Source organism: Ambystoma mexicanum, chromosome 3p (genome assembly GCF_040938575.1).
Source record: "Ambystoma mexicanum isolate Mex_15411 chromosome 3p, UKY_AmexF1_1, whole genome shotgun sequence".
Lineage (NCBI taxonomy): Eukaryota > Metazoa > Chordata > Amphibia > Caudata > Ambystomatidae > Ambystoma > Ambystoma mexicanum.
Window position 1 is genome coordinate 1125171975 of NC_090925.1, and position 12288 is coordinate 1125184262.

Consider the following 12288-nt stretch of genomic DNA (forward strand, 5'->3'; position numbering starts at 1 on the left):
ACTGTCCCTTTTGTCATCATCATAAATTGTCAGCTGGTATGTGCCAGGCCTGTGTGCACTCCGCAGGGGTGGTATTTTAGGTGAAGAAATTGGCCACAAGCTGGGTACGGGCTGCCTCACCATGTGCCCTTTCACCTCCCATGCGCAGCGGGCGTGCATGTGGTTGGGGATGTGGGGGCACCACCATGTCCACCAGCACGCCCCGCCGGGTTGCAATGTTGTGCAGGACACACGCTGCCACTATGATCCTGCACAGAACTGGGGGCGCATATAGCAGCTGCCCACCAGAGCGGTCAAGGGAGCGAAAGCGTGACTTCAGCACACAGGATGTACGCTCCACTATGCCCCGGGTTGCAATATGGGCTGTGTTGTAACTTACCTCGGGTGGTGTGGTGGGGTTCCGTATTGCCGTCATCATGTAGGTGCTCAGAGGGTAGGCACTGTCCCCTGGGGAGGTTATTATGGTTGTCATTATTTGGGTTTTCCCATTTCTCAGTGTCTGATATGCATGCATGTGCAGAGGCATTGATACTCACCAATTTGCCATGTTCGCCATGCCGCCCAGCTTCCAGGTCCCGGTTTAGGGGTGACATTCGGAATATGAAACTATCATGGCTGGACCCCGGATAGTTGGCATATACTGAGGGGATGATTCCCTTGGCATCACATACAACCTGCACGTTGATGGAATACCAGTGCTTGCGGTTTCGATAGATGTGCTCAGTGGCCCTGGGAGGACGGAGAGCCACATGGGTGCAATCAATGGCACCAAGCACTTTGGGGAAGTTGCTGCCTTTCTGCGTTCTGGGCATGCATATGTGCCTGCGGACTGAGGGGCGTGCAGTCACTATCGTCAACACCTGGTGTAGGCAGCGTGACTGCGTGGCCTGTGAGACACCCCCAATTATGGCACTTGTCTGCTGAAATGACCCAGTAGCCAAGAAGTGCAGTACAGTGAGCACCTTTTCCAAGGGGCTCAGTGCTTGGGAGCACAAGGTGGGTGATGTGAGGTCATCCTCCCACTCCCTGACCAGTTCTAGCATTATTGGTGGTGGAAACCTGTACCTCCCATACACCTGGTCATCAGGCATCCCAAAAAGGCTGGTCCTGGGTAAAAAAATGCGGGGCCTGGCTATCCTCCTCCTCCTGCGGTGTCCCACGACCACTGCTGCGAGGAACGGTATATTCATAGTAGCATATGAGCTTGTTTGCGCGCACTTTTATGCTGCGCGGGGCCGCTTACACCTGCTTCCTGCTGTCGTACGTGTTTCCGGATTAGCGCGTCTTTTTTGGTGCATGGGTTTCCCCTGTTCAATTCCATGAATACGTGTTGTTAGCGCACGTGTGGGCATTGCGAACATTTACCTCTCGTACTTCCCCCGTAACGGCCTCATTTTCACGCGTTGTTCCCCATTCCACGTGTTACGCCCCGTGTTACGCCCACTTCTTGTGTGCGCTACACGTTGTGCGCTTTCCCTGTGCGCTTTGCGCACAGTGTTTGGTGACGTGTGTGCACGCGTGCACCACCCACGGATTAGGCGCACATCCCAGGGTTTACACGCACAGCGCATTCCATGAATCGACAAATGGCTGCGTGCACGGCTTTAGCATGCGTGCGCTGCATTTTTCACGCTTGCGCTCCCCTTTTCGGCGAACATTTATTCCATGAATTACCCTGTCGGACTGGTTTTCGAATAGTAAATAATACCCATCCTGGAATATTTGGGGGAAGGCTTTTAGGGATGCAGGGGAAAAATATTGCCTACCTGGCAACTTTTTCCCAGAGGACATTTTCAAACAGAACCAGTGCACATAGTAGATTTTCAACTTTGCAGCCACCACTACTACAGATAGCAGGGGTTTCTAAATGTCTATGTAACACCCTCCTTCCACTCGCAGTGCACCTGTGGTCAGGGACAGTGCATTAGGGTTCAGGTGTGTCCACCCGGTTGAATGGCAAGGAGCCATCTAATAGTGTAATGATAAACAGTGCCTTGAAAGGCTATGCACAACCAATATGGAAGATATATTGGGGTCAAACTAGCCGCAGGATCTGCAGATGTGTTGTCAATGTGGTCCACAAAAACGTGATTCATGCAAAAGCTGTTAACCAGTAGTGTGGTTTCTTGTTACATATCTTTCATGTGTTTCTTGAACTATTTTGCTTTCTCTCTGTTATTATAGCTTTATAGACCTGCAGCGAGGGCCATACTGGGCGTTATGGGCCCTGAAGACCGTTAATGGCCTGAGTGAAGCGAGGGCCTTTAACGAGGTATGAGGGACCATAACGCCCGGTACGGCCCAAGCTGCAGGTCTATAAAGTGATTAGAACACCCTCAGGCTTTAATTAAAGTACAAAAAATGAGAAATGTTTAAAGTAAAAAAAATGCAAAATGATACATATCTTTTAATGTATGCAAATATAGGGTTGAACTACTTACAAATTACTCACATGTCATTTAAAAATCAAAACTGTGTAATACAGCTATTTTACAAATATTCACGGACTGTCATATTTACAAGCAATCAGGGGGGTACTGTCATAGTCACATGCTACTGAGATATATTTTTAGATTGATCAATCTAGACACATGATATGTGCATTGTTGGGCACCAGCGCAACATGAGTATGGTGTTTTCACAACGTTTTCAAAGGACCTTTTTATATATGTAAAATACCTAACAGCACTGAAAGGTATGCCCTACAGAACTGTTTAGAGCAGGTGTACAGTAAAATGCACCAAGGTGCCCCAGAATGGCCTACCGCATTACACATACTATGGCAGTACACATACACGTTTTATATATATATGTCACTTGCAGAGGTTTGTGCTGCACATAGTACTGTCAGAATGAAGAACTGCATTTTTTATTTATTTTGTAGTTTTCTCGCCAAAACACTTGCTGTATGCAAACTAGAATCATGTATTGCACCTACAACGGGCTCCTACATGTTGCAATGCCCTGATAGTCTAAGCAATTATGCCCATCGGGCTCCTGTGATCACATTATGCATACACACATAACAGGTCCTCATAATCACAAACTGTATTGAATACTAGACATAAAAGCAAAGAACTCCTGGACTCTGCGCCATTATGTGTAATTTGATTCTTTAATGCTTGGTATTCAAAAACAAAAACTGGGTTTTTGCTTTTGAATACCAAGCATTAAATAATCAAATTACACATAATGGCGCAAAGTCCAGGAGTTCTTTGCTTTTCGGTCTAATCAATTAATGACAGTTTAGACTTATGACTGTCACACTCCAGTGAACTGCGACACAGAATAATACACGGTTCGAATCTTACCTATTCCTGAATTAAAAGAAACAAAAAGAAAAAAATATTATTAAGGAGTCGGCTAATAGATCCACTAGCAAAGCTATACCAATTCTTGATGTATTGAATAATGGCTACTCCTATAGAGTATCAGACAATGATCCCATACCGTATGCATCTGAAAACGCTCTTTGCCATAACCATATGGTTGCATATGGGTATGGTTCTCAAACGTCTGCTTCATGTAAGGGTGCTTTTAGCCCCCCTGTAAATCAGACAGCACCCCTTAAATCACACTTCTCACCAGTCGCTAGTAGACTCCTCCTTGTAACTATGTAAATAATGTAATGTAATGTGTTACCTGCTGTATACCCTATTGTCAAAATTGTTGCAAATATGTAACCATGATAACAAATTGTAACTTTTTCTGTAAGAGAGCGCCCCGATGCCTTTGGGCTCGGTGCGCTATTTAAGCAACAAAATAAATAAATACACATGATGCTATGGTCCTGGACAGGGACCATGATTAATATAGTGTTTTCAGATAAATCTAATATATACACATACAAGTGACCTGATACCACACGTAATGTGTTCACTAAACTCTTGTCAAATAAAATCAGTGCTCTGTATATCACATATTGACGCAGAGTAATTCTCTATTAGATGATAAAATGGCATCGGAACAAAGCAATGTGTCTAAAATGGATAACTGGATGGAACTGTAGACCACTACAAACAATAACACAGATGATGAGAGTGTATGTCTCAGAAAACAGATGCTGCTAGAGATTGGGCTGTGGCCAGGGCAAGTTTAGAGACCTTTGCAAGAGTGACTCAAGAGCAGTGCATGCCCTGGCTCTAGGGGAAGCTGGTTTCCTCTTCCTCTGGTGAACACATGGAAAGCGGATCAACAGTGACCACAAGCACAGATAAGGTCCGCTCTTTAGTAGATCACTCACGCGTCTGCACTACGTAGCTAAAGTTGATTCCAATATACAACAGCCGGTTCTCATATGCACAAAAAAATAGTCTTTGGAAGTATAAGGTCAACAGCTGTCTTCTATCAAGTTTTTAATGTGTGTGAATTTCCCACTTTCTCAGGGATTAAACTTTCCAAATGAACACTGGAAACGTACAAGACATGACAATGCTTTTGTCCTGCTTTTATACTCACTAGTTTACCTGTTGTTATTTACTATTAACTGTTTGCTGGCTGTGTTGCCTAATGTAAACATGTTGGGGGAGTTTAAAGACTGGGTTGGAAGGGAGAAGGAAGCATAAGCACATACTTGCCAACATTCTGTGACCAAAAAGATGTAGGATTTTTCAAGTTTGAAAAATAATAATTCCCATAACAATGACATCACAGGAAAATACAAAACATACAAACAGCACAACATGGAAAGATGGTGAAATGTTAAAAACGTATAATTCGGAATGCTAACACCAAATTGTCGGCAGATGCTGTGTGATGGTGTTACACTCTGCCACTTGCTTTCACTGCTGGTTCACCTAAGGGTTGTACCGGCAAGAGTGCAGGACATAGTCACGCAGCTGTCAGGTCAGTGGATTGGTCTGATTGCAAAGTAATCACCTACCAGTCCACTGTATAGACAGAGTAATTAATGTGTTGCATGCTCTGTCCTGGAGCCTGCCTTAGAATCACATATATTACTTGCCACTGTAAAAACCAGTAAGATCTGTCACTGAAATCTGTAGGCGATAGGACTGCTTCAAAAGCAATAGCCTACTGCCTAAATCTGTAGGGTTGGCAAGTATGTAAGCATGACAGTGCTTGGGGAGAGAAGTGTAAACCTTTTTAAAATAGGTCTGACACTCAACTGCAAGGATAGGATGCTCAAAGAGGACTTCTAAATAAAGGAACAGATGAATGGCACAAGCCTAAAAAGGAATTACAAAAATAAATAACCTTAATTTTAAAGGCCACCCAGGCTTGATTCAAGCCAATCGGGTGTCCATGTGCTAATTTTGAAGCCGCATTACCTGCACCATGACATTCTGTTGGCTCGACTTTTGACATTCATTTGACAGAGTTATTTTTGTGTAAGTGTACAACAACCAATGCAGTCCTTTCTCATTTGCCAGCATTTGTGGGCCGGGTGGCTTTGTGCCAAGTGGTTTCTTGTTTCCTTTCTCCTCAGAGGTCGACAGGAGGCTGCTGAGCCTTGGAGTGGTAAGATGTTTGCACTTGTTTAATCTATATGGATGCTTTTATTTCCTTCAGCCAAGTGGCAATGTTGCTTCCGTGCCGACTCTGCTTAGTTCCTGCTCTGGGATCCACTTGCGATCTTGCTATGGCCCCTTCGACTTTCCATCTGACAGTGGAAGCAAAACAAATATTTCTATTAAAAAACAAGTGTTTTTATAGCACACACGCATTAGAAAGCACTTTCTCAGCATGGTATGTTGTACTATGTCTGTACGCATTACTATGCTATGGAAGCTATGCTATGCTTGTAATAAAAGGAGACACAAAGGGGTCAATAAACACAATGCCAAATTCTAGCTCTCCTGGTAAAATATTTTCAACATCACTACCAGGATCTAGTGTCTGACTGTCTGCGCTAATGTCACTCTCCACTTCTCTTCCCCACTCAAACTGTTTCCCAAATACTTGTTGTACCTTGTGACAAATGTGAGGGGTCAGAAATGAAAGCCAGGCACAAAGTTGTCATAGTTGTAGTTAAAGACACTTTATTAAACAAAAGTGGTTTGGGAATATACCTGTCTGGCCCTATTCTAAAGAGGAATTTCCCTACCTAGAAACTCAAACTAAGGCTATGTCTGTGTCAGGATGTCAGTAACTGAAAAGCCGTCCTTGTGTCCAAAACATCCCGCTCCCTCCCCCCGGCCCTGACTGGCCAGTGCTAGTACTGGGTATTTCCTGGACTCACCCCCAGCTCACGCGCTCCCTGCACCATTTACCATTCTGGCATGCAGGTGAGCGCGTGTGTGAGTTCCCCTGGCCCGCCTTTTAGATCATGGCACTGCTTGCAGCGGTGAATGTGTCGTGGGCTTCCTGGCAGCAGTGAGGCTTCCCTCTCCTTTGTCCCGCCTCCCGCTCCCTCCCACAGGCCCTGATTGGCCAGTTCCAGCCTTATCCAGGAACAGCCCTGGGCAGCCCTCCTGCCCAGCAGCTCCCTCGGCTAAGGGCGGCTCCAACTGAGGCGGCTCCAGAAAGTGTCTGCCGGTGTCCACAGGGGAAGCCAATGAAGCCAGCAGTTAACAGACACCAACTAAAACTGTAAGTGTGGCATGGGTGGAGTGTAGAGCAATTATTCTACATCTGAAAGCCCCTGCCACTCTACCTTACCTTTCCTTAACATAGACTGCCATAGACTTAGCCCATGCATATTTAGAAAGTGTTGTGACCACCAGCCGGATTTTATCCATGACAGTATTTGAAATGTTGTCTTGAACTGCATCCTAACATACTAGTCAATGTTAACAAGTGTCACACCTGGAGGGAATTATGAACGCTAGCCTGCTGCGCATCTGAATAGGAATGTGAATGTTGGCACCTGCCACACTTAGATGGAACTTGAATGTTGGCATGTGCCACACTTAGAATTGAGAATATTAGCCTGCGCGGTACCTAGCCAACATTGTCAAGGTTAGCGAGTGCCACACTTACACGGAATTATGAAGATTACCAAGCGCAGCACTTAAAAGGAATTGAGAATGTTAGCATTTCCCACACTTAGATAAAATTGTGAACATTAGCCTGCGTCGCATCTAGATAGGATTGTGAATGTTAGCATATGCCACACCTAGATGGAACTTGGACCTAGATGGGACTTGGATGTTAGCACGTGCCACACTTAGAATTGAGAACATTAGCCTGCGCGGTACCTAGCTAACATTGTCAAGGTTAGCGAGTGCCACACTTACATGGAATTATGAAGATTACCAAGCGCAGCACTTAAAAGGAATTGAGAATGTTAGCATTTCCCACACTTAGATAAAATTGTGAACATTAGCCTGCGTCGCATCTAGATAGGATTGTGAATGTTAGCATATGCCACACCTAGATGGAACTTGGATGTTAGCATGTGCCACACTTAGAATTAAGAACATTAGCCTGCGCGGTACCTAGATAATATTGTGAAGGTTAGCGAGTGCCACACTTACATGGAATTATGTAGGTCAGCAAGTGCTGCACTTAGACAGAACTGTGAAGGTTAACATGTTAAATGTCATATAACCCACTAACCAAAAAGCTCAAACTCTCTGCATACTTATCTCACTCAAAAAACTCACACAACCATCTCTCGCACAGCAATCTGCACGCACTTCACCACACTGCAACAACACATAAGCCGCACCAACAGCACACGCGGACTGACACTGATCCAATACTCGCACCAAAGCTCAGCACCCGGTGTCTACCGAGTTGAAGCTGCCAACAGTACACCACTCCTCTCACTATCCTACTCCCTCTTCACATTACTAACCCATACCACCTTCCTGTTTACATATCCGCCAGAGCGCCTGGGGACCAATTCCGTTGGTGACGGTGTGCTATATAAGTACCTTTAACATAACATAACATAACATAACATAACATAACATAATATTTTAAAACCTCAAAAGTATAAATGTAGGGTGGCAGACCATGTATACAGTCGAACATGTAGAGTGGCAGTCATAACATCAATTTTTGGTTGCACAAACCAAGAAAATGTGTATCAATTGACCAATTCAAAGATATCACATGATATATGTACTCAATCAGGAAGAGGCCCTACACTCCCTTGGTTCCAACATGTCAAAAGAACCCTCATGCTGATTTGGTGCACCAAACACTGGTATTCTCCAGAGGGGGTAGATTCAGCTTCTTTAGGAACCCACAAACAGAAATATTAGGATAACAATGCAGCGGATGTGGCGAGTAAAATGAGAGACTCTGAAATGTTGACCACAGATTGGTTGAATAAGCTTACAATTGGATATTAAACATAATGCCATGACTATTGCGGTCCCTCTATAACAAATTATCTTACCGGTTGCACAGCTAATGAACAAATGGGACACAACAAAGTCGAACACCAAGATTGGAGACTATTGAACATTTCCTTCTGGCATGCCCCTTGTTTATGAAGTGCCATAAAACATACTTGAGGGATAGATTCCTTCCAAATGGTATATGGTCTACATCAGACGCCATTACCTTATATAGGAGAACAAGCAATGATGTGACTATCCTTGCAGTTGCCAAATTTGTGTTTTCTCATGGGTAAGGAAAAAAGAAATGTTAAAGTTAGCAACCTGATTAAGAAACAAACATCAATATTTTTCAAATGGTTGTTATTATACAGAACATTTATATCAATTATTGACGAAATATGGTTTTAAATATTTAATATGATTGTCTTATATTGTGTGCCTAATGATAATTATGTCAAACAAGGTATTTTCATCGATTGATATATATAAAGAGAAATATGTTTATTTTGTTTATTCATTAGATGGAGAATATGCTTGAGAGGAAAGGAAAACATAAAAGGTCAAATATTCTTGTCTTTTTTAAATGTGCCACAGCACACTCTATGCTATGCTGTTCTGGATTCTATGAAACTATAGCTAGTGTTCTCTGGTTGGCCTGCATTCAGAGGAATTGCTAGGAACCATTAATGTGTCGCCTATAATGATGTCTAAGACTCGAAAGCCTTAAAAATGTCACTTTCATTTATTTACAACTTGAAAATCAAAGCCATTTTTTAAATCCACTGTTTGTACGCTCTGATTAGAATCCCTTCTTCGTTCCAACACTAATATTCTCTGAGATATATTTTCACTTGCACAGTCCAGAAGAATGTTTCTTTCACATTTCAAAATTATTTGTTTTGAAATATATGTCAATTTAAGTGGAGAAAACAATGTTTAATTCTGTATTGGACCAAAAAGAAATTAAGCGCTATAGGTTATAGTGCCTGCTTTCATCATAAGTATATTTCCATTATCACTTTACATGTGGAAGTAATATATTTTGCTGATGTTTTTCTCATGTTGATTTGCAGTTGAATTGTCTACATTTTGAAATGCATTTCAGCTGTAAATACTTGATTAGTGAGACAAATGTAGACAGCCTGTGGTTGTAATTTAATCTTAATTGTATTGTGAATTAATTTACCATGTCTTCAATGACTTCCCCAGGATTGTGACTTAGGGGACCACTGCATGTTGAGCATTTATTTTTAATACAATGAAAATATTCTGACCAAAGCAGCCTGTTTCATGTCCCAGATTGTGCAGTTAATTTTATTTGTGGTTGGTGGGGGCTATTAGATTAGTGTAATTCTCGTCCATATATTGGACCATATCCCGTGGTTTCACCGACAGAGATCATTTCGAAAGTAATTTACTTCGAAATGGTTACTTTGAAAAATATATGGAGTTGTGGGAGCTTGGGTAAGGTTAGTACTGAGGGGGAAAAGCAGCATCGTGGGGGACCACCCCAAATCAGAAAACAAACAAAATTGGAAGTAAAATTTGACAGTAATCACTTCGACGTAAATAACTTCGAAGTGATTTCTGTCAGTGAAATGACATAGAAGCATATTGGACCAACATGTATTTACAACGATAACATATTTCTACTCTCCCAACTCTCATTCCACCTATAAACTTTAAACTTCACCAGACCATTAAATTATGAGTAAAATCACGCATAGACGTTTTATGCATGTTTTTACTCGTCTTCTGCAGGTACAGGGGCTTGCCTCCCCAACAGGCTTTCTCTGGAAAAGCACCTGAAGTAATTTAAGAAAATGTATCTTCACAGAAAGGTTGTGTCATGCACTGTAATTCCCTCCTGTAACTCCTCCTCACCTGTATCCTCAATGAACCTTCTTGTGTCTTGGAATCCTTTTTTTCTCTGCAGTCTTATTTGCTCCTTAGTCTTCTTTTCCTTCTTCTGGTGCAGGTAGGGGCAAGCTCCCTCAGTGGCCACCTTGACCGGAGTGGGAACCAGGTCCGGGGGACCCCCGAGGAGCAAGCTCCCAAAAATCAGGGACAAAGCCCTTTGGCACAAAAAACCTGAACAAAGATATAATAGGATCTGGTCTGGGATTCTTGATATGGCTGTTATAGTGCAGATGCTTAGAGTGGTCTTTCCAAGAGCAAGGAAATAGTCTTGAGTCAATATTACGTAGGATTGCTGGAAGGAAACTCCTGAGAGGATGTACAAGTGCTGGAACTGGCAATGAGGTCACTGGACACTACACGGTGCTGAATAATATACCACTGTCCAGGAACCTTAAGAACGGGTTCAGGCAGTAAATTGAACGACAGCAGCGATCAATGAATTGGACAAGATGAAAAGGAAGAACTCTGCCAAAATAAGGAATACAGCAGCACTGTAAGGGGACAGAAGAGAATGAGTAGTAGAAGCGGTAGACTGAAAGGACCAGGGGTAAGCGAGTACAGATACTAAGTCCGAAAGGCAAGGAATAGCTAAGCACAGGGAATCAGAAAGCAATAGTAAATCATCCGAAGACGGAAATAGAGAGAAGGTAAGCGGAATACGAACAGAAAATGGAACGTAAATAAACAAGGAAAGGGTAACAGAGCCCACGAGCAATAAGCGGAATAGAAAGAGGATACGGAACGTAAGTAAACAAGGAAAGGTAAACTGAACCGCGAGCAGCAAGTGGAACAGAAGGAGAAGGCTGACAGAAATGAAACAGGAGGCAAGGTAGAACTAGATGCGGAAGGAAGTCCGCAGAGAGAGAAAAAAATAAGGAAAGTCAGAATCGTGAACAAGCAAAGTGGAAAACTCTGCGATGAAATACCTTAAAAGACTTCCACTCGAACGAGCGAAATTAGAAGGAAGGTTGAATACACAAGTAGGTAATAGAAAGACAAGGGGAAACGCTTTAACACTGAAACAAAACAGCAACCGGCAGCGGGAACTTTAGGAGACGGATACAACGCAAAGAGGAAGGGGATTCCTCTCAGTATAAAGCATAGGCGGCCATCTTGCAGGAAGACTAGACCATCAAAACGGAATAAGAGGAAACCTTGTTATGTGAGTTTCCAGCTCTGCCAGCACTTCCAAGGGCTGTGTATGACAGTATGCCCCCTTTTATGTACACCTCCCCCGGGTCTTCCAGGATACAACCTATGGAAACGTTGCACCAACCCAGGGGCATGTATGTGAGACCTAGGCTCCCAGGTTCTTTCGGCCTTGGGATATCCCTTCCAGTGAACCAAATACTGGAGAGCTCCCCTTCTGTATCTCAAGTCCATAAGTCTGTCAACTTCGTATTCTTCAGGTTCCAGAGGTATGGATGACGTTTATCTCTGGATAGTCCTTCCATAAGGGTCATTGACATAGGTCTTTAGTAAGGAAGAGTGGAACACCGGATGGATTCTCTTAAAACTGGGAGGTAGTTGAAGTTTAAAGGCAACCGGATTCATTTTAGACAGAATCCGGTATGGTCCCATAAACCTGGGAGAGAACATCCCCAGATGAGTCCAGAGGGGCAGATATCTAGTAGATAACCAAACTCTCATTCCTGGATTTCATTCTGGATTAGCCCTTTGTTTCTTGTCGGCATAACTTTTATAGGTCTTGCGTCTTTCTTCTAAGGAGTGTAGCGCATCCTTATGAACCTGACTGAGATTGGATAGCAACTGGTCCACTGCAGGGGCTTTGGAAGCAGTAAGCCCAGTTATGGGTATATGAGGGTCGTACCCATAGGTGCATTTAAAGGGACTCATGTTGATAGCGGAATGGTGTGTGTTATTATAAGCAAATTCAGCCATAGGAATTAAAGCAGACCAATCATTCTGTTCTCTGTTACAAAAGCATTGTATGTATTGCTCAAGATTAGCATTTAAACATTCTGTCTGACCATTAGTTTGTGGATGGTATCCAGAAGAGAGAGCCCTGTGGATACCAAGCTGTTCACAGAGTGCAGACCAGAATTTGCAGGTGAACTGAGATCCCCGATCGGTAACAATCGTCTGGGGAATGCCA